Raw genomic sequence first — 23,227 nt, 5'->3', positions numbered from 1 at the left:
ACAACGGAAACGAAGTGGGAATGCAATCGCAAGTGTAGCGATTGCCAATAGTGACACAAGACTGAATCAGATAGAGCACAAATGCAACAAGAAAGACATAGCACAAAACAACGATCAGAACAACAAGGAAAGTAACAAACGCTAGCTAAACGCGAACACCGCACTCATTCGCAACAGCGAACGCGTTTAAGACACGATCACCGCGCGTTAGGCGCCCAGTGATGAGCGTTGCCACCCTAACTAACCAATGAAAAACAAACATGAAATAGAGAACGCGAACACTTGCTAAACGGTTACCTCACCAAGCCTACAGCAAGCGTTCATACCAGACAAGACAGACAGATGGGACTACCAGTAGCAACCGCTGCTCTGGCTAGCACCCCTAAGGCAGAATACAGAAGGAACCCCCGCTGCTACCGCTAGAGCGGATGCGATCCAGACAGACAAACAGATGGGGCTACCAGTAGCAACCGCTGCTCTGGTTAGCACACCTAAGGCAGAATACAGAAGGAAGCACAGCCACTACCACTAGGGCGAATGCAATCCAGACAGATGGAGCAGCCAGTAGCAACCGCAGCTCTGGCCTACACTCCCAGACAGACAGAACGATTTCCTGTCGACCGCCGCTGGCGACAAGACAATCTAGACAGAGAGACAGAACAAGGCAATACAGATAATGCAACCTGACTGCACTAGAAGGGATGCCTAGTGCAGTCCCAAGGAATACTCTAAGATAATCTTTAGCAAACAATAGCAAGGCTGACACTCTAGGAGAGTTTAGCAGGAACAAACCATCACGACCAGCAAGGAATTCTGGGAGCAAAAGGTAATACTGCAAGCCATCAAAGGAGGCAGCTAAACAATTTGCATGACAAGTATATGCAAATTCCTCACCAGCAGAGCAACTCTGAAAGTTGCAAAGCGAAGACAGGTCTCTTTTCCAGAGACCTGCAACACTCAGACCCAAAGAATGGACAAACAGCTGTCTGCCCGTGCAGACAGCTGAGCAGATCATTACAATATATATATTGTTAGAATTTAAGTATGGTATTTCTTTTTTATGACGATGTGGTTATGTAGATGGGAAAAATTGGAATTTCATTGGAGACCTAGATCATTACAACTACAGTATATTTAAGTTAGTACTTACAGTTGCAGCTTATCTTCCGTCTCTGAATATAGTTTGGCTATGTCTGTTTTGCCTATTATTGTGCAGGGCAGTAATATTGCAGATGATGACTCATCGACCAACCTGTTACACCACCTATTCTGTTATGCCATTCCTGCTCAAGGAAGTGCAGTACCCAAATATCATAACAGGATCAATTAGCATAATGGCCTACAGCCAGGTTAGATGAACCAAAAACAGTTTAGAGAACACAGAAGAAACCAGAAGCTGAATAAAGCCAATATAGTGGAATTTTGTAAGGTGAGTTCATTGCTGTTTCTATACAGTAGCTCTGGTACTATGCCATGTACAGTATGTTTCACACATAACCCAAACCACTGATCCAGTTATCCATGTACGGATATGGTAGTACTTCTACTGTTTCAGGCTGTTTTTTATCATTCTATGCTAACGCAATGACATTATGCACAGAGGCTATTATTATTCAAATTGCCAGGGTTCTTAAACGACAACTGTATCAAGAGGGCTAAGGAGGCTGCCATATTTATTTCTTTTTAAGCAATACCAGTTGCCTGGCTGTCCTGCTGATCATCTGCCTCTAATACTTTTAGCCATAGACCCTGAACAAGCATGCAGCAGATCAGTCAGGTGTTTCTGACAATATTGTCAGATCTGACAAGATTACCTGCATGCTTGTTTCTGGTATGACTCAGACACAACTGCAGCCATATAGATCAGCATGGCTGCCAGGCAACTGGTATTGTTTAAATGGAAATAAATATGGCAGCCTCCATATTCTTCTCACTTCAGCTGGCCTTTAATGGCCTTAAAGGGACACTGAAGCCAGAAAAAAAAATGAGTTTTACTCACCTGGGGCTTCTACCAGCCCCCTGCAGCAGTCCTGTGCCCACGCAGCCACTCACTAATTCTCTGGTCACCCGCTGCCAGCTAGTTTCGTTTTTTGCCGACAGGCCCGTCAGGACTGGCCACGCGTAGCTTTTTCCGCATTCCCGACTGTAATTAGCACTATTGCGGAACGGAACGCGTACAAAAATACGCGCTGCTGCAAATCTATGCGTTCGTAATGCAGCAACGCATATTTTTGTACGAGTTGCGGCCCGCAACAGCGCTAATTACAGTCGGGAATGCGGAAAAAGCTACGTGTGGCCAGTCCTGATGGGCCTGTTGGCAAAAACGAAACTAGCTGGCAGTGGGGGACCAGAGGATTAGTGAGTGGCTGCGAGGGCACAGGACTGCTGCAGGGGGCTGGTAGAAGCCCCAGGTGAGTAAAACTCATTTTTTTTTCTGACTTAAGGTTCACTTTAAGTGCCAAACTTAAAGTGTACCCGAGCCAAAGCTCGGGTACACAAAATTAGATACTTACCTAAAAAGAGGGAAGCCTCGGGATTCTCTTGAGGCTTCCCTCTCTATTGCTTTGTCCCCTGTTGCTGAGCATGGCCCCTTGGAAGATTAGTGACAATGCATTGTCGCTAATCACATTGGGGCCAAACAGCTCCTCTTCCTGGTTCAAATGCGCAAAATAGTCCGCTCCATGCTACTGCTCATGCACGGACGGGCTCGCGTGGCCATTGTTCGCACTCAAACCAGGAAGAGGAGTTGGGCGGCCCCGAAGTGAAGGGGGTCGCACTCAGCAATAGGGGGCTTATTATAACCGAGGGAGGCCTCAATAGGATCCTGAGGCTTCCCTCTCTAAATAGTAAGTAGAAGATTTTGAACCCAAGCTTCGACTCTGTTCGCTTTAAGTTCAATTTTTGAACTGAATAAAACTTTAATTAAGAAACGACCAGGGTTAAAGTGTATTTGAGATCTCAAAATAAAAAGATTTTATACTCACCCGGGGCTTCCTCCAGCCCCATTAGTTCCGATGTGCCCCTTGCCCTCCTCTTGAGTGATTCTGCTTGGCTGCAGTTAGACCCGGTAATCTGGCTTAGCTGCGTGACTGAGCCAGATTACCAGGGCTAATTGTGTCTGAACTGAGGCACTGGGGAGGATGGTGAGGAGCGCATCAGCGCTCATGGGGCTGGAGGAAACCCCGGGTGAATATAAAATCTTTTTGTTCCAAGATCGCTTGTACACTTTAAGCTGATCTGCAGAATCCAAAAAGTATTTGTTTATCTATAATATGGTCTACCACTGGGCCATCCAGCTGCATGACCATGGGCTTTGCTCCTCACCCCCCTACAGTTACAGCCTATCAGCTGGCCAGTGGTTTTCCTCCTGTGATCCCTCAGTGGCTCTCTGTTCCAGTCAAAATGCATACCTCTGCCTCCTGCCACGGGGGGACTCTGTGTGCCGGGCAAAACTGGGGTCCTTAGCGGGCTTCATGGTGACCTGTAGTGGGCACCCTCACCTTGAAAAGCAGAGCAGTGCGGCAGAAGTTACTCCCCTCTCGTTTCCACCGATGAGCTATCTTCTCCAGGCATTCCCGTCTCTATGATTACAGTGCCTTTTAGAGGGTGCTAATCCTAAAGACGAGGATGCCCGGCTACCTATACTATGGGGGCTGCACTGCCCCCCGCTGGCTACCTATGCTAAGGGGGCTACACAGGCCCCTCCACTACCTACAATAAGGGGGCTACATTGCCCCCCCCAGCTCCCTATACTAAGGGGGCTACACTGCCCCCCGACTTACTATACTAAGAAGATACCTACACTGGCATCCCTCTGCCTACCTACACTGCCCCCCCCCCCCCCCCAGCTTTCTATACTAAGAGGGCTACCTATATGGTGGTCCCTCTGCCTACCCACACTGGCGCCCACCCGGCTACTAGAGATGGCCTGAACGGTTCGCATGCAAATGCGAACTTCGGTGGTTCGCGATTGCGATTGAGCGCGAACTATATGCGAGTTTGATCTGCCCCCTATACTACATCATTAGGGTCAACTTTGACCCTCTACATCACAGTCAGCAGACACATGGTAGCCAATCAGGCTACACTCCCTCCTGGAGCCCCCCTCCCTTATAAAAGGCAGGCAGCGTCGGCCATTTCACTCACTCGTGTGGCTGCAGTAATTAGAGAAGGGAGAGCTTGCTGCAGAGAGACATAGGGAAAGCTTAGTTAGGCTCTTGTTAGGCTTGTTAGCTTGCTCCTTGCTGATACTTATTGCTAAAAAGTACCCCTCAGCAGCTCTTTTGATAGCTAATGTTGTTCTTGTGATCTATTTTTGTGTGTGTGTGTGTGTGTGTGTGTGTGTCCCACAGACACTTGCATATACAGCCCTGTCAGTCAGTCGCAGCTGGCTCTTGGCCCCTTGGTAATTCCTACTGTGCCACTGCCAGGCCCATGACATTCAGTGACTACCTGCGTGTGTGACAGCTGCACATCTGTAATACCAATCACTGCATACCTGTTCAGTGCACCTACCTACGTGACCGCACACAGTGTTATATACCAGTCACTGCACCTGTTCACGGTACCTGTGTGTGTGACAGCTGCACATTTGTAATACCAATCACTGCATACCTGTTCAGTGCACCTACCTACGTGACTGCACGCAGTGTTATATCAGTCACTGCACCTGTTCATGGTATCTGTGTGTGTGACAGCTGCACATTTGTAATACTAGTCACTGTATACCTGTTCACTGCACCTGTGTGACTGCACATTGTATTAGTCAAGTCAGTGCATAGCTTTCACTTCATCCCCCCCAATATGGGCAAAACAGGCAGAGGCAGGCCACCCTGCAGGTCTGTTCGAGGTCGTGCTGTCGTGATTTTGTGCGGCCCTGGACCAAAGTACAGTGTTCAGAAGGCACGTGTGCCATCAACCCCCAAGATTGTCAGGACGTAATTGACTATTTAACACAGAACACATCATCTTCCTCAGCTCCTCCTCCTGCTCTGATTCTGGCACCCCACTTAACACTCAGTCGGCCGCCACCACCAAAGTGCCATCAGCCTAGGGCTCAGCGGTGTGGAAATTTTTGTGTGCAATGCCATTTGTACTCTCTGCCACCAAAAATTGAGCCATGGAAAGACCAAGACCCGCGTAGGGATTAAGAAGGCACATGATGACAAAGCACAAACTGCAATGGGATGACCACCTGAGGAAAACCAGCACGCAAAAGCAGAGCCACACACCACAGTGGAAGATACCAGGCCGCAATTATTTCTCAAAAATGGTGATACCCAAACGGTACCGTGATGTTGAAAGGCAAGTGGCGTTGGGTCAAGGGTCCATCTGACCAGGGGTCGAGTCCTGCGTGAACGCAGGTGGACGACGTCCACTTACTTTTTTTGTAGAGATGGAGGGGAGCAGCGCAGTGGAGAGGAGCATTGTGCAGAGCAGCGGGGAAGGGCGGACGTCTCCCCCCCTTCCCTCACCTTGAGGCTCCTCTTCCTGGCTCTCCCCTCCAGAACAATGGCAGCGGCGGTGGCTGACAGTGGGCATCAGTGGGCGGGACTTACCTCCTCCTCCTCGTTCCGGCGAGTTGAAGCTGTGCGTGCAGCTAGTCTGGTCTAGTCAAGACCAGAGCAGCAGCACGCACAGCTTCAACTCGCCGGAACGGAGAGGAAGAGGTAAGGTTTTTATGGTGAGTCCACTCACCAAGGTTTTTATGGTGAGTCCACTCACCTCTTTTTCCAGGACTAGACCCCTGCATCTGACCACTTGGTCTGCAAAGCATGGTCAGGTCTGCCTGAAGACTAAGTCAGTCCCCACACACAGCATCTCTGCCTGCACGCCGTGTGACTGCCTGCCCCAAGACTAAGTCGGTCTCCACACATCATCTCTGCCTGCAGGCCACTTGACTGCCTTCTCCGCCCACCACCAACAGGGTCCAGGACTCCAGGCGGATTCCTGAATTTTTAATGCCGCTAATTTTTCTGGTGCGTGTACATGCCTTCCTAATTTTTCAGGCTTTCCCCTTCATGACTGTTACCTTGCCGCGGTGAAGGGGCTTGCATATCACAATGAAGCGATGACCGCCGCCTAAATGAGTGTCTCGGGGGGGGGGGGCATACCCAAGATAATAAAGTCGTTGCTTAATTGCGGACAGACCAAATTCGATCAGCTGGACACTCAGTCACTGTTGTTCTGTCATTCAGCTACCTCACCCCGACAATATGGGCTGGCCTGCACTCTCGCTATGGTGCGCACCAATCCAGCACGGCCGTCACTACACAAACAGCTGTTTGCGGTGCGTTACACAGTGAGTTTGGTCTGTCATTGTGAAGCAGTACACTAATTACACTACCTGATTGATGTATACAAATGCAAGATGTTTTACAGCACTTTAGGCCTCCAATTTAGCATATAATGTGATTTCTGCCCTTAAAATGCTGCTGTACTTCAAATCCTGATTTCTCCCCGGGACTTTTGGCGTGTATCCCACTCCGCCATGCCCCCCTCCAGGTGTTAGACCCCTTGAAACATCTTTTCCATCCCTTTTGTGGCCAGCATAAATGTTTCTAGTTTTCAAAGTTCGCATGCCCATTGAAGTCTATTGCGGAAGTTCGCGTTTGAGGTTTGCAAACCGAAAATCTGAGGTTCAAGCCATCTTTACAGTGGCTACCCATACTAAGAAGGCTATACAAAGGAGAGTTGTGCAGAGAAGCACTGGCCCTGTATTCTCTCGTCTCGCCCCACCCAGCTACTTTTTCATGCCACCCGGCGGGAAAAATATTCTGGGGAGAACACTGTAGAATTTACTGATATTATTTCACTCAAGCTTTTGGTTTATGATTGAAATAGTTTATTAATAAATTATTTACTTGGTAAACTTTTTCATTTTAAGTAAAGATAATCCTGTGGTGAGAAAGAAAAAAGTTCCTGTGGTGATTGGAAGTCAAATTTGTGATTTGTATTATTTATTAGTTATAGTAGTGTAATGGTGATGCTATGTAGAGAGGAGGTAGATACCTTCAGTCCTATGTGCATTACCATAGAGGGTCCTACAAATATAAGAACCAGCTGTGGTAAAACTAGAAAGCCTGCCCTGGACTCAATTAGGGGTCACTAGGAGAGGAAGTTGGGGCACCGCACAGGGTCACAGAAAAGCTGGGATACCAAAATACATTATGTAGGACTGGGGCATTAGAAAGCTGTGACCAAAGTATTGGGGATACTGTGGAAACCTACATCTAGGGGCTCTTGAATTCTTGAACACTAAATCTGTTGTGTCGCCCCACTCGCCCTCGGTTTTGATGTGCCCCTCTTTCCTTGCATCAGATTTTTGTATGTATAAATACCTGAAATATTAACAACTAGGAATGTATTTTACATGGAACAGAGCTGAGCTAATTACCCTTTGAACTCCCCTGCAGTAAAACCTTATCTGAAGCTGTGCCTCACTGTTTCTTTGATATGTGCTTCAGATAATAGCACTGTAGCCCACACAAGTTGAGTCAGAGAGCTCAGAGAAGCTCTCTTGTATAGACAACACGTGGGGTATCTAAACTCTGGAAACAATGGCCTCCAATCATCAAGCGTTACCGCATTCGGTAATGCTGAGAACAGCTGAGTTAACAGAGCATTTAGGAAAATGGCAATTCAACGAGGCTGTTACCACATGACAAGTTAAAATTATGGAGCAGTGAGGTAAATGACCAACTTTTCCGTAAATAACTTAACACATGTCAGTAAATGTCAATTCATCAAGGTTACAGCATGCAGTAAAGCCAAGTTTTATGTTCAATCTTTACCAGCTGCTCTGTGGTGGTGAAAACCAGCTCCGAATGCCTTCCATGTGGATATCCCAATGATTGACCGGAGCAGAAGCCAATAGAAACAGCCCCTGTCTCCTGCAAGTCCCGTTGATATGACCCGCAGGCTTCTCCAGTGGGTCTAGCTTTCCTACCCCCCAGGCAGCAAGCAGATACATCATGGAACAAAAGAGGCTTCCCTTGCCTCCCTTCGGCTGTTTAACCTCTTAGATTCCTGTTTGAACATGCGGAGGAGCTAGTGGGGAAATCAAATAAGCATGGCATATTTAATGTCTCCAGGTAGTTCATCTAAGCTCTGGCAAATAAATAAAATGTTAAGAAAAACTAATAGACAGATTCAAAGCGAGCAGAGGCAGTATAACAAACAGTATAACACAACATGTGCATCTAAAGGGATGTCGGGATGCCTCTTACTATTGAAATTTTGTCTCTGCATGGATGCTCTGCTGTTACTTTGTGAATGGGCTTCGGTAAAATACCAATGTTCTACCTGTGCAAATATTGATGAATTAGCAAAAAAAAGTCTAAAATACCGAATGCAGTATTTTAACGACTTGTTTTTTTTTTTTTTTCAAACAGCCTTTAATGAATCAAGGGCATTATGAGACTTTTTTTGCCACTAATGCTCTATTTTTTAGCTGTAGTAAACATTCAATTTATTATTCATAAGTTTATTTTTACTTCGGACTCCTTTTAAGAAGAACAACTGTGACCTATGCATTTATATGACATGCTATGATGTCCTGTTTGTTGTTATTAGGGCTCTTTCACACTAGGAGCAGGTCCGTCTGTTTTGAAGGCTCTCTCCTAGGATGCAGTAAGCAAGGTAACATGAAAGTCTATTGACTTTCATGTTACTGTAGTTCACATTAGATAAAGCATTCCAGAGCGTTAAGTTGTAACGCATCTGAGATCTTTTAATCATATGGCGCAAGCTTTTTCCGTCGGGTGTATTAGAACTAGAGCCGCTGAGCAGCATCAAACCGCAACTTCCTGATGTCATGCTCAGGGGCGTAACTAGCAATCACTGGGCCCCCCTGCAAAAATTTGGATGCCCCCCCCCCCCATAGGTGCCAAAAAATCGTAATGGGGCAGCGTTTCACTATAAAATAATTGGAATGGGGCAGCGTTTCACCATCAAATAATCATAATGCACCAGAAATTAATCGTTAAGTGGGCAGCATTTCACCAGAAATGAATCGTAAAGTGGGCAGCATTTCACCATTAAATATTTGTAAAGTGGGCAGCATTTCACCATCAAATAATCGTAATGTCGGCAGAATTTCACCATGAAACCATCGTAAAGTGGGCAGCAGTCACCAGAAAATCGCAATGTGGGCAGCAGTCACCATAAAATCGTAATGTGGGCAGCAGTGACCAGAAAATAATCGTAAAGTGGGCAGCAGTCACCAGAAAATCGTAATGTGGGCAGCAGTGACCAGAAAATTATCGTAAAGTGGGCAGCAGTCACTAGAAAATTGCAATGTGAGCAGCAGTCCCCAGAAAAATCGCAATGTGGGCAGCAGTCACCAGAAAATCGCAATGTGGGCACCAGTCACCAGAAAATCGCAATGTGGGCACCAGTCACCAGAAAATCACAATGTGGGCAGAATTCACCAGAAAATCGTAACATGGAGGGCAGTCACCAGAAAATCACAATGTGGGCAGCATTCACCAGAAAATCGTAACCTGGAGGGCAGTCACCAGAAAATTGTACAGTGGGCAGCAGTCACCAGAAAATCGTAATGTGGGCAGCAGTTGTTAGAATAAAATCCACCTGTAAAAAACAATTCACTTACCTGGCAGAAATCTCCTCTCCCGGCTGGCCTCTGGCGCGCAGCTCCCCCGACGATCCTCCTGCCGCACATCTCCCGGGCTGACAGGCAGAGAGCAGGGCTATGGCAAGATGGCGCCCGAAGCCCTATACTGGGGACACAAATAGTCTCCAGTGCAGGGCTTCGGCAGCCATCTTTCCGTAGCTCTGCTCTGCCTCCCGGGAGACTGCGGGCTGTGGGGAATGAACTGGCTGATATTAGTTGAACACCTAGCTGGGGGGGGTCCTAGAATTGGGCGGGCGGCAGCGCTCCCCCCGCACAAAGCTGGCGGGCCCTAGAGGGGCCCCGGGCCCCCCTGCGGCTGATGGGGTCACATCCCCGGTAGTTAAGCCGGTGGTCGTGCTGTAGGTCATAATGCGTGCAAGAACCCAGTTTCATGCACGCGTTAGCTAGTATGAAAGAGCCCTCAGAGACTGATGAGTAAGTCCCGATCAGAGCTCAGCCATGTGATGTTGTTTACAAACTGCACTGAGGTGTGCCCATACAGACATGTGTCAGACATATGCTGGACCTTTGGTCCCCATGTGGCACAACAGATATAACCATTAAAGCAGCACAGCCCGGACTCTGCCCATTAAAGGAGTCTGCACAGTATGTTCCGGACCATGTGGAGGTGCTTGCACAGGCGCAGTAGAGGATGACCTGGAGGTCTTCCAGCGCACCGTCAGGGAACGGGGGCCAGCAGAGCTGCGGCGAGGGACATAGCGGCTGCCAGGGGCAGGAGGAAGCCCCGGGTAAGTAGTACTATGGGTAGCAGGAGTTGCTTGACAACTCCTTTAAGTTTCAGAGAAATATGAAGCTTTGCAGTTGTTCAATAAAAGCTGAGTAAAAACCAAGATGTTGCCTCCAGCAAAAGCTTTCTTCTCACTTTCTATTTTATTTTTATATTGCCTCATACACTCAGAGTGCCCCCCTTAAAAAGAGATATACAGATATATTACATGTTTTATTTAAAACATTTCCATGGCGTTTCTTACTTACGGTTCAAAATATTCACGTCCTTCTAAGGAAATTTGCATATATCAGCAGTTACAAGAGATGACTGCTCAGAGATAAACAGAGCTGTGTAGGAGGTGAATGCGTATAACAGGTTTTTCAAGTATTGTCAGGTGTTCCACCTAAACGCTGACAGGAAAACAGGAAAGAACCTGACTCCACCCACTGATGAGACATACGGGAACTATGAGGCTGAAGTGCTGGGCGTCAGTGCTCTTAGGCCAAAGCTGCACAGACTGACTTCTGCTACATATGTGGGTCAGGCCTAGCCTTTCATCGGGTTCCTATTTTTAATGACTTGTAACCTTAAAATAACCATTGGCAACATTACACAGGTTATTTGGCTTTACTTCATGCAGTACCTTAAACACATTTAGTCATTTCCAAGCATTTGTATTTTATATATTTCTCTTCCAAAGGACCGGCACTACAGTCAAAGTGTAATTAAAACTCTTTTATTGCATCAAGCGTGACAGCAACTACACTTTGACTGTGGTGCCGGTTCTTTGGAAGTGAAGTATCGTTTGTGGGTCTCTGGGGAAACAACCTATAAAACCTCTGGGTGCCAATCCTCTTCACTCCTGCTGCAGGTGTGCTGCATCCTCCTATGGTTCTGGGGTATCACCTGACCAACATTGGGTCACATGCACGCTTCGGGAGCCGTCCAGAGCGGTGCTAGTTTGCAGGCTAGCAACACATTATGGTACTATGGAGGGGTAGGATGGAGGGACAACAGCAGCATGACACATGATGGAACCACGATGGGTGGGTGGGGGGGGGGAAATGAAAGGAGAAGTACAATAATAGCCTTGGACTGCTCTCAGACAAGATGATCTGGCAATCCAGACTTCTTGCCAATACATCGGCCAAGCGCTATCTAGTGTGTGTATGAAGACTTAGTTACATGAATCTGCAATTATTGCTTACAGTCAGTTTATATGTAGTAGGAAAAGTTTCTAGAACTATCATGGTGTTTCATATTATTATTCTAATTCTAAGGAGTTAAATTGTTGGCACAAGCTGAGAGTTGAATATAGCTTGCTGTTCAATTGCCTCATTTGCATAAATAACAGCACTGTTTTTGAACACTTGCTGTGCAAAAGATGGAAAGGGACCTTAACAAGATTTTAGTATGACTAGCACTATATGTACCTATCTTTATCTAATCATGGACATACTTACTAAACATCGGTAAAATGACTATACACACACAGTAGTGAAGGAGACCCAGTGTCACATGCCAGTTCAGGTACACTTTAGCTATAGGGTCACGCAAAAGGTACTATCTTTCCCACACTCCCACCAATGGCATCCTTATAGAGTACCCGATGCAGGGGGTGTCAGATGGGACACCGAAGCATGTTACCTGGTCCATGAGATGCCCACATGTTCCCTTTGCACCGCCCCCCCCCCCCCCCCACCAAGATGTCACTCCCCCAAATTGCCGAAATGCAGCGTGCCGGCAATCTGGATGGAAAGGGGCGTCCCTTTCGGGAGAGGCTCTCCTGCAAAACACCCACTGAGGGCATTCCTAACGCCCCTTCCCCAGCTCTCATTGGGCAGCTCTGCTTTTCCCCCTCCTCCCGGCACTCTGCTTTGTGACGAGACACAATGCAGAGCAGAGCTTGCAGCGTTGTGACTCCAGGGTCCCTGAAAACGAAAGTACTTGATAGCTGGCCACAGGTGTGATGAACAGTGGCGGTAATAGAGGCTATCTGACCCGGATGGAGACTGACTACTGCTTGAGTTGAGATGGAATAAATGAGTTATAATACAACTGTCGGTCTGCTCGTGGTGTATGGACCCTCATCCCATCACACCTCTTTTTGCTTGGAGTTTCCACAAAGGATATATTTCTTCCAAACTTTAAGTGTCCATTTTCGTTTGTTTTTCCTTTTTATTTCACACTGCGATATCATTGTCTCTATAAGGGCTCGTTCACACTAGAGGCGCTTTTTCATTTTTTAAAGGACTTACGATTAGAGTTGGGCCGAACCTCCGATTTTAGGTTCGCGAACCGGGTTCGCGAACTTCCGCGGAAGGTTCGGTTCGCGTTAAAGTTCGCGAACCGCAATAGACTTCAATGGGGATGCGAACTTTAAAAAAAAAAAAAAAATATGCTGGCCACAAAAGTGATGGAAAAGATGTTTCAAGGGGTCTAACACCTGGAGGGGGGCATGGCGGAGTGGGATACACGCCAAAAGTCCCCGGGAAAAATCTGGATTTGACGCAAAGCAGCGTTTTAAGGGCAGAAATCACATTGAATGCTAAATGACAGGCCTAAAGTGCTTTAAAACATCTTGCATGTGTATACATCAATCAGGTAGTGTAATTAAGGTACTGCTTCACACTGACACACCAAACTCACCGTGTAACGCACCGCAAACAGCTGTTTGTGTAGTGACGGCAGTGGCGGGTTTACTGAACAGGAATACAGTGGCGGGTTCACTGAACAGGTATGCAGTGGTGGGTTTACTGAACAGGTATACAGTGGTGGGTTCACAGAACAGGTATGCAGTGGTGCGTTCACAGAACAGGTATGCAGTGGTGGGTTCACAGAACAGGTATGCAGTGGCAGGTTCACTGAACAGGTATGCAGTGGTGGGTTCACAGAACAGGTATGCAGTGGTGGGTTCACAGAACAGGTATGCAGTGGCAGGTTCACTGAACAGGTATGCAGTGGTGGGTTCACAGAACAGGTATGCAGTGGTGGGTTCACAGTACAGGTATGCAGTGGTGGGTTCACAGAACAGGTATGCAGTGGTGGGTTCACAGAACAGGTATGCAGTGGTGGGTTCACAGAACAGGTATGCAGTGGCAGGTTCACTGAACAGGTATGCAGTGGTGGGTTCACAGAACAGGTATGCAGTGGTGGGTTCACAGTACAGGTATGCAGTGGTGGGTTTACAGAACAGGTATGCAGTGGTGGGTTCACAGTACAGGTATGCAGTGGTGGGTTCACAGAACAGGTATGCAGTGGTGGGTTTACAGAACAGGTATACAGTGGTGGGTTCACAGAACATAACAGGTATGCAGCCAGGAACAAGCTAACCCTAACTAATCTTTCCCTATGAGAGACAGTCTGCAGCAGCTCGCCCTACTCTCACTAACGCAGGCACACGAGTGAGCGTAATGGCCGCCGCTGCCTGCCTTTTATAAGGGGGGGAGTGGCTCCAGGGGCTAGTGTAGCCTAATTGGCTACACTGGGCCTGCTGACTGTGATGTAGAGGGTCAAAGTTGACCCTCATGGTGCATTATGGGGCGAACCGAACTTCCGCAAAAGTTCGCCTGCGGGACGCGAACGCGAACCACTGAAGTTCGCATGGAACCGTTCGCAGGCGAACCGTTCGGCCCAACTCTACTTACGATGCGAGAATTGTAAAAAAAAAAGTTAAATACCTGGCTGCAAGTTTTATCCACAGAGGACGCCTTCCGCGCCCTCTATTTAATTCCGCTGTGGTCTCTTGCTTATTTTCCCCCCCTGAGGTCAGGACCCAACCCGATCCCTCGGGTCATCTGCATTAGCTCCATCAAATATGGCCGCCAGGTCCTGCTGTGCCTGCGCAGCTCTCATAGCCGCGAGTGCGGTTGCGCAGCTCTGAGTCCTCCTCCAGCCCCGTCATGGCTCCCGGCAGTCTCGCGCGCTTCACGTCCATGAGACTGCCGGGAGCCATAACGGGGCTGGAAGAGGACTCAGAGTTGCGCAGCTGCACTTGCAGCTATGAGAACTGCGCAGGCACAGCAGGACCAGGCGGCCATATTTGATGGAGGTAATGCAGATGACCTGAGGGATCGGGTCGGGTCCCGACCTCAGGGTGAAAATAAGCAAGGGACCACGGCGAAATGAAATAGAGAGCGCGGTTGGCGTCCTTTGAGGATAAAACTTGCAGCCAGGTATTGAACTTTTTTTTACAATTCTTGCATCATAAGTCTTTTAAGCGCTGGTGATTATTTAAAATCGCCTTGAAAGCGCTTACACCATGCTTTCCTATGCGCTAGTTCAGATTGGGGCATTCGGTTCGCATTCCGATCTGAAAAGCGCTGCATGGCCCATTTACAGGGCGATTTTGCAATAAAGGAGGGTATAGGAAAAGTGCAAAACGTGCACAAAATCACTTTGTGCAACGATTGTGTTCGTGTCTTTAAAAATAAATACATTTTATTTATTCTTTCCTGACTTGCGTCAGGGAGTGAATTAAAAAAACGCTCTAGAAGAGCGCTTTGAAAAGCGATTTTAACAAAAAGGCTCTGCCCACCCAAGCGCGGGGAATCACAAAAAAATTGCGTCACAAAAACACCCAGCGCGAACGCTAACGCTGTCGGAACGCAATGTGAACAAGGCCTAATTGTTACTTTTTAATAATTTTCTGTGTATATTAATTATTTATTTTGCATTTACAATAATCGGCTTCAAGCCAGTTTCTCAGCAGCAAACCTGCTTTCAGCCAAACAGAAGAAATCCTAGCCTTCCTGAAGATTCGCTACCCTTGTACTACTAGCCAGAGTAGAGTGTTTTAACTTTTTTTATTCACAGGCTTAGAATCAGTCAGAGTAGGTCCTCTGTACTTTACAAAGTTGGTGGCAGCCCTGTTACTTAAATCGTGTGTAGTAAAGAGTTTTTTTGTAGCTCACACGCTCCCTTCTAGCCTGTCTGCTGCCCAATTCCAGAGGTTTCAGCTCATCAATTGCATCCATGAGGTTGGACAGTCTGTGGGTTGAAATAGATTGGAAGGCACTGAGCGGTCTGGCCACTAGGGGGCGTGTGACACATGTCATTATTTTTGTTTAGCTGAGTCTGTCCTGTGCGTCTGGATGTGATATTACGCAGGGAAAATAAAAATGGTTGTCAAGTTCATTGAATTAGGTGGATTCTGCAACAGGTTATTCCCAGCCTAGTTACAGTCAGACTTACTGAATGGTAATTGAGCACACTTGTAAACGCACAAATACTTTTTCTTTTTTTTTATGTTCAGAGGGTGAGAAATAATTTAAAAAAAAACGACGTGGGATCCCCCCTCCGGAGGCTCTTTAACCCATTGTCCCCCATGCAGGCTGGGATAGCCAGAATGCGGAGCCCCGGCTGAATGGGGCTTCACACCCTGAGCTATACCAGCCCGCATGGTCCATGGTATGGGTGGGCTCCGGGGGCAAGGGGCGGCCAAGCCTTCCCCTCCCCTCAGAGCCCTTGTCCAATCCATGGAGAAGGGGCTCTTCCCCACCTCTGGCGCCCCAGGAGGAGGTGGGAGCGATGACTCCTTTAAGAATGGGACCCCCAGATGCCCACCCCCCTCCCCGGAGAAATGAATGTAGGGGTACAAAGCACCCCTTACCCCTTTATAATAAAAACACAACGACGAAAATAGTCCTTTATTAATCTTAATTAACCAGAAATACTTACCTGTAGAGATGTCGCAAACCTCCGATTTTCGGGTTCGGTTCACGCAAAAGTTCGCGAACCACAATAGACTTCAATGGAGAGGCAAACTTTGAAAACTAGAAACACTTATGCAGGCCAGAAAAGTGATGGAGAACATGTTTCAAGGGGTCTAACACCTGGACCTCCAGGTGGCGGAGTGGGATAGACGCCAAAAGTCCCAGGGAAAAATCTGGATTTGACGCAAAGCAGCGTTTTAAGGGCAAAAATCACATTGAATGCTAAATTGCAGGCCTAAAGTGCTTTCAAACATCTTGTATGTGAATACATCAATCAGGGAGTGTAATTAGAGAACTGCTTCACACTGACACACCAAACTCCCTGTGTAATGCACCGCAAACAGCTGTTTGCGTAGTGACGGCAGTGCTGGACTGGTGCGCAATATGGCCAGAGTGCAGGCCATGGCGGTTTTCCAGCTCATATGGTCGCCGGGCTGTGGTAGCTCAATGATAGAACAACAGTGACTGTCCAACTGATCAAATTTGCTCTGTCCACAATGAAGCAACGACCTTATTATCTTCTTGTATGTAGGTAGGCATAGGTAGGAGTCCCAGTATAGGTAGGTAGGCATAGGTAGGTGTCCCAGTATAGGTAGGTAGGCATATGTAGGTGTCCCGGTATTGGTAAATAGGCATAGGTAGGTGCCTCAGTAGTTAGCTAGGCATAGGTAGGAAACCCAGTATAGGTAGGTGGGCATAGGTAGGTGTCACAGTAGTTAGCTAGGCATAGGTAGGAGACCCAGTATAGGTAGGTAGGCATAGGTAGGTGTCCCAGTATAGGTAGGTAGGCATAGGTAGGTGTCCCAGTATAGGTAGATAGGCATAGGTAGGGGCCTCAGTAGTTAGCTAGGCATAGGTAGGAGACCCAGTATAGGTAGGTAGACATAGGTAGGTGTCCCAGTAGTTAGCTAGGCATAGGTAGGAGTCCCAGTATAGGTAGGTAGGCATAGGTAGGTCCCCTAGTATAGGTAAGTAGGTAGGTGTCCCCATATAGGTAAGTAGGTGCCCCAGTAGTTAGGTAGGCATAGGTAGGTGTCCCAATATAGATAGTTAGGCAGGGCCTGGCTGGCACAGTAATAACAATTACCAAGGTCCAGCTGCAACAGATAGGGCTGTAAAATGTCAGTGAGCAACACAAAAAAAAAACATATCATGAGAACATTAGCTCTCAAAAGAGCTGTTGAGGGGTGCTATTTTAGCAATAACCATCAGCCAGAAGCAAGCAAACAAGCCAAGAGCCTAACTAATCTTTCCCTATGAGAGAGTCTGATGCAGCTGTCCCTTCACTAATTACTGTTGGCACATGAGTGAGTGTAATGGTCGGCGGGGGCCTGCCTAATATAAGGGGGGGGAGTGGCTCCAGGACTGAGTGTAGCCTGATTGGCTACAATGTGCCTGCTGACTGTGATGTAGAGGGTCAAAGTTGACCCTAATGGAGCATTATGGGGCGAATCGAACTTCCGCAAAAGTTCGCCTTCGCAGGCGAATACGAACCACCCAAAGTTCGCCTGGAACCATTCGCCGGCGATCCGTTCGGGACATCTCTACTTACCTGTACCTTTAAAAAAAGTTCCCATGCCAATATCCTCTAAAAAGGTCCCACGCCAATATCCTCTATCTTGCATAGATACATTGATTGAAGATCTCCACACCCCCCCCTCCCCCCTGCGTTTGCCTATGACATGTAACATCAATTCCCAACTTTGATAATCTCTGGCTGCTCTGCATCCTTCCCTTTAACTATTTCTTTTGTGGGTCAATTTTTTTTTTTACTATGTCCTCTCTACATTAACATCTTTTACCATCTTCTCTACTTTTTTAAGACCCAGTGTACACCGAGCGGATCCGCCGGCCGCATCCGCCTGAAAATCCGCGTGGTTAATGTAATTGAATGGGCTGGTGCACACCGGCGGTTTGAGGTTTTTAGCAAACTGCAAACGTGCCTCTTGCTGCACGTTTGCGGTTTGCTAAAAACCTCAAACCGCCAGTGTGCACCAGCCCAATTCAATTACATTAGCCACGCGGATGCTCAGGCGGATGCGCCCGGCGGATCGCATCCAAATCCGCTCGGTGTGCACTGGCCCTTATGTCTGTCATCCGCACCCAAAACCGCTAGCGTTTTGTGGATTTGCTAGCGGTTTTGGTGTGCACTGGGCCTCACTTATGTTCACTCTCTTTGCACTGTCTCCCATTTACTACCTCGGACTGTCCTATTTTTTTTTCCTTGGCCTGATCCATTCAAAACAGGTTAGCAGGCTCAGTTTGCACAGCAGACAAATACAGACTTTTCTCCAGAATCAGAATCAGAATCAGAATCAACTTTATTCGCCAAGTGCGGCCGAAGCCGCACCCGGAATTTTTTGTGAACACACGGCAGTTGGCATAAAAAGCATCAAAACAATTGGCATAAAAAGCAACATCAACATGGTACATATATGGCTACATAGACATAACCACAGTTTGACAGACAGTGACAGCAATAACACACATGGTACAGATTCTTAGCTACAGAGACACCCATACGTCAGTTTAACAGACAGCAGCAGTTCAAAGATCAGGTTGGCAGGACTATCTTATGCAAAGTGGACATACTGTACGGTGACATGTGGTACTGCGTGGCCAGCTGGAGACAGTTCCTTCTGTGCGCGTATTCCGCAGGGGGGTGGCTGGGAGAGATTAGGGAGATCAGTTGGGAGAGTGTATGATTAAGTAGAATTAAGTAGAGCAACCGCTTGGGGAAAGAAGGTGTTTTTGTGCCTCGTGGTTTTGGTGAGAATGGTCCTATAACGGCAACCTAGAGGGAGGGGGACGAAGAAGCGACTGCCAGGGTGGGAGGGGTCCTGAATGATCCTGTTTGCCCTGGACCTCATTCTAGATGACTGCAGGATGTCCAGGGGCGGCAGGGGTGACCCGATGATCTTCTCAGCAGCACTGATTACCCTTTGGAGTTTATGTTTGTCCCTTGCATTTGCCCCGGAATACCAGACAATGATGGAGGAGCAAAGGATAGACTCGATGGTGGCAGAGTAGAAGCTGATCATTAGCTCTTGCGACATCCCGAACTTCTTCAGCTGCCTGAGAAAGAACAGCCTCTGCTGGGCTTTCTTTTGAATTACGGAGGAGTTCGCCTCCCACTTCAGGTTGTCTGTGATGGTGGTACCGAGGAACCGAGCGCTGTGTACCCTGGAGACCTCTGTACCATTAATGGAGACTGGACTGGGAGACGGAGCGTTCCTTCTGAAGTCCACAATTAGTTCCACGGTTTTTGCTGTGTTTAATACGAGATTGTTTTCCTCACACCACCTGAGGATCCGCTCAATCTCCTTACGATATTCGTGCTCACCGTTTTCATCTATGAGGCCAATTATGGTGGTGTCATCTGCAAACTTGATGACCTTGACAGAGTCTGCGGATGAGGTACAGCTATTCGTGTACAGTGAGAAGAGAATCGGGGACAGCACGCACCCTTGCGGGGCGCCATAGTTGGTGATTCTAGCACTGGAAGAGTAGCCGCCGATCCTGACTAACTGCGACCTGTTGGTCAGGAAATCCTTGATCCAGGTGCGCAGATTAGGGTCAACACCGAGTCGTGCCAGGTTTTCATACAGGATGGTTGGACAAATGGTGTTGAAAGCGGAGCTGAAGTCTAGGAGCAGGATCCTGGCGTAGGAGCTTGGTTTATCCAGATGTTCCATGATGTGTGCTAGACTGATGTTGATAGTGTCCTCCACGGACCGGTTAGCCTTGTATGCAAATTGCAGGGGATCCGTATAAAGCTTCCTTATAGTATTTGAGAAACTGGCACATCATGACACGGACAGTGTAATAATTAAATAGCATGATATGTCATCAGAAACAAAGGTAGCTCGTGTGCCACTTTGTAGATAATGTGGAATTGTTCAGTTAGTTTAGCAGCCACAAGGTGGTGATCCTCAGCTGCTTACATTACTGTAAATGGTGTAAGGTCTGTAGTATTGAAGACCTTGATATTGCTGATCTATTCCCAAAATGAAATAGAAGTTCCCAGGATATTTATCTTATATTGTATTAGAGTGGTTAGAAAATTATCTGCTACTGCTGCTGAATGTACTGCCCATACATTGCTGAAGAAATTCACATGTGGTCTGCTTTTCTTGTAGAGCAGATTTCTTCCAGAAGTTGGAGATCTAATTTAGGGCCAGTGCACACCAAAAACCTCTAGCAGATCTGCAAAACACTAGAGGTTTTTGAAGCAGATTATCAGAGCGATTCTAGGCATGTTTAGAGAGATTCTCTAAACATGCCTAGCATTTTTTGGAGCGTTTTATGTAGCAGATTTCATATATTGTTCCAGTAAGGCTGTTACTGAACAGCTTCTGTAACAAAAACACTTGGAAAACCGCTGTACTCTAGCATTTTTTTTAGAGTTGTTTTCCACTTTCCTATATTTTACATTGAGGCAGAAACGCCTCCGAAATCTAAAAAATGCTGCAGCCCCTGAGTTTGTGTTTGTGGAAAAAACGAGCCTCTCTGGTGTGCACCAGCCCATTGCAATACATTAGCCAAGTGGTTTTCAAACTGCTAGCGTTTTTGAAAACACTCCAGAACCGATTTGGTGTGCACCAGCCTATACAGTATGTGTATTATTTCTATAACACTGTTCTGGCAAAGGACAGTCAGTCACAGAGAAAGATCCACCGGACTCAAAAACATACGTCTACATTGAGCTCCTTTGGGGGATCACTTCAAGCAGAGTTTTTACTGATGCTAAAAGTATTAGATGGGTAATGTTGTGTGCGTTTTTTGTGCGTTTTTACTGCTTTTTTGGTGAGTTTGCGATGCTTTTTTCATGCGTTTTGTGTGCGTTTTAATGTGTTTGCAGTTCGCATATACAAAACGCATGTCTTTTGTATGCATTTTCCATGCATTTTTATATTTCCATATATACAAATCACTTGAAAGACAACAGGAAGCAGAAATACAGCAAAAAAAATATTTTTGGGAAAAAAACGCATACCATTGCGTTCCCATTGACTTTCATTATGTGCGTTTTTGATGCGTTCATGAATATTATGCAACAAAACCAGCGTTTTTAACCCTACTCTTATGTTAGCTTTCTGTTACTATCCATGATGTTAACGGGTCGGTTTTGACCCCTGTCTTAAATCAGCCATAAAATACCCTCTGAACAAATATTTATCATCCAATTTGTTTCTTACCTCTTGGTTACCTTGTTAGGCTTCTTTATCCTTGAAAAGATTGGTTTTAATATTTTTGGTGTATCCCCTTTAACCCTTCTTTTGATAGCATACTTCTCATTTTCAAATTTAAAAAATAGTAAAATAAACCTAAATAGAATATTATAAGTAAATAAAAGGTTGTTATGTCACCAGAATGTTGCTGAGGAGTATTTGAACACACCTCTTAAATATTTTTTTTATATTTTTATTTTAATAACATTAACTATAATAACATTGATGGTGTTAGGGCCAATTTTGACACATATATATTTACTTCAAGAATATAGCCAAAAGTCTTTTTTTTTTTTTTTTTTTTTTTTTTTTACATAAAACATTCATAAACAATGAAAAGCAAGTAATAATACAAAATGTAGACTTGCAAGGTCAAACAAACAACACACAATCAAGCAAGGCAAACCAATAGAAATCAAGTACTAGTTTCAAAGCATCTTTGTGCAAGAACTTGCATGTGTTTGTGTGGGTGTTTTTAGATGCATGTGTGGCAAAAGCTGACACTTTTAGCATGTTCTTTGCAGATATATTTTTTACAGTGGAAGCATAATGTGTGTGTCTTTCTGTCCTTATTGCTGGGGCAGACCTGACACCTCTTTCTTTTAGAATCAGATGGCATCACTGGAGTTGTGGCTGTGCTGCTTGATGTTGTGGTAAGGCTAGATGATGATGAGGATGCTGGCACTGATTCTCTTTGTGTTTTTGATGGTGTGGATGGAGTGCTTGATGAACTCTGCATCTGTCTGATCATGGCTGCAACGATTGGATCTCGAGACACCCGTTTCCTTTGCTCAATGTGTGCCTTGACAAGGGAACTTCCTAGCTCCTCGAGAAATATTCTCTGCTTGTTAGTCTTTTTTTTTGTTCCAACCTGGGTGGATGTGGGTCCATAACACAAATGTATTGTATGCAGACACATCTAGGATGTTATAAAACACAACCATCGGCCATCTCCTGGTCATTCGCTGACAAGTATAGGTAGCAGTCAGCTTGTCCAGGTTGTCCATCCCCCCTTTGTTTTTATTGTAATCCAGGATAATTGTGGGCTTTTTGTCACTTCTTGATGACACAGCTGCATCTTTGTGAAAAGTTTACATAAGTATCACATTTTTATTTTTTTTGGACAATATGAAACAGTGGTGGTGTCTGTAAAAGCAAATTTTGAAGAAAGTGGAGCTCTGTCCTTCACTTGCAAAATTTCAGTGTGCAGCTCAGGTTTATTTTTTTTATTGTGCCTACCATGGTAAGTTTCCTCCTGAGAAGTTCTTGTCCAAGGTCATAGCTGGTAAAAAAAATTGTCACATGTGATATTGTAACCCCGCAGTCCAGTAGTCATATCAAGGACTACACGTTGTCTTTGTTTTTTCTCAGGGATGCCACATTCGGGTTTGCCAGAGCCGGACCATCAACCAGGCACCTCAAGCACCCGATTGGGGCCCCATTCGTGGTCTAGAGGGCCCCCTTTGAGAGCCCCTCAGCATGTAATCCCCCAGGCTGTCACTGCGCTGTGTGTGGCTAAGTGGCCTCGGCAATTGTATGTGCATTAATCCTGCCCGGCTGCCCGCTCTGCTCTGCTGCATCATCGGGCCTCAGTTACCGGGGGAATACTGAGGCTGACTGGCTGACAGGCTGGTACTGAGCGGCGGGGAACTTCCCAGGGAACTAATTGTCCTGCCCTAGACAAAGAGCAGGAGAATTTAGCCAATAGAAACAGCGCTAGCTTCCCTCTAGCCAATACTGTGCTGCTGTTTCCAGCCTATCACACAGGAGGGAGGAGCTACGCTCTGCGTTGTAGAGAAGTGTGTGGAGCAGTGTGTACAGCTGAATGCTGTCTTGCCATGCCTGCTGATCCTCTGTCCATAATGATTCCTATGTGCCTGCTCATCACTGACTGCACATGCTGCCCACTGTGTGCAGT

At 46.6% G+C, this 23,227-nt stretch overlaps 1 protein-coding gene across 2 annotated transcripts in view; it reads right to left on the bottom strand.

The window, feature by feature from the left end:
• Positions 1-10,785, bottom strand: part of LOC137570869 (cystatin-2-like) — a 32,236-nt gene extending 21,451 nt beyond the window's left edge. Inside the window, exon 1 of one of the 2 annotated variants that reach the window (XM_068279576.1) lies at positions 10,631-10,785. The gene's annotated coding sequence lies outside the window, so the exon portion shown is untranslated. Of the gene's footprint in view, positions 1-1,150; positions 1,267-10,630 lie in introns of those variants that run through there. The other variant, XM_068279575.1, reaches the window with a different exon arrangement.
• Positions 10,786-23,227: the final 12,442 nt, after the last annotated feature.

The sequence above is a fragment of the Hyperolius riggenbachi genome, chromosome 4, assembly GCF_040937935.1.
Source record: "Hyperolius riggenbachi isolate aHypRig1 chromosome 4, aHypRig1.pri, whole genome shotgun sequence".
Classification (NCBI taxonomy): Eukaryota; Metazoa; Chordata; class Amphibia; order Anura; family Hyperoliidae; genus Hyperolius; species Hyperolius riggenbachi.
Note: the sequence above shows the minus strand (reverse complement) of the source record. Positions and strands in the feature narration are given on the sequence as shown.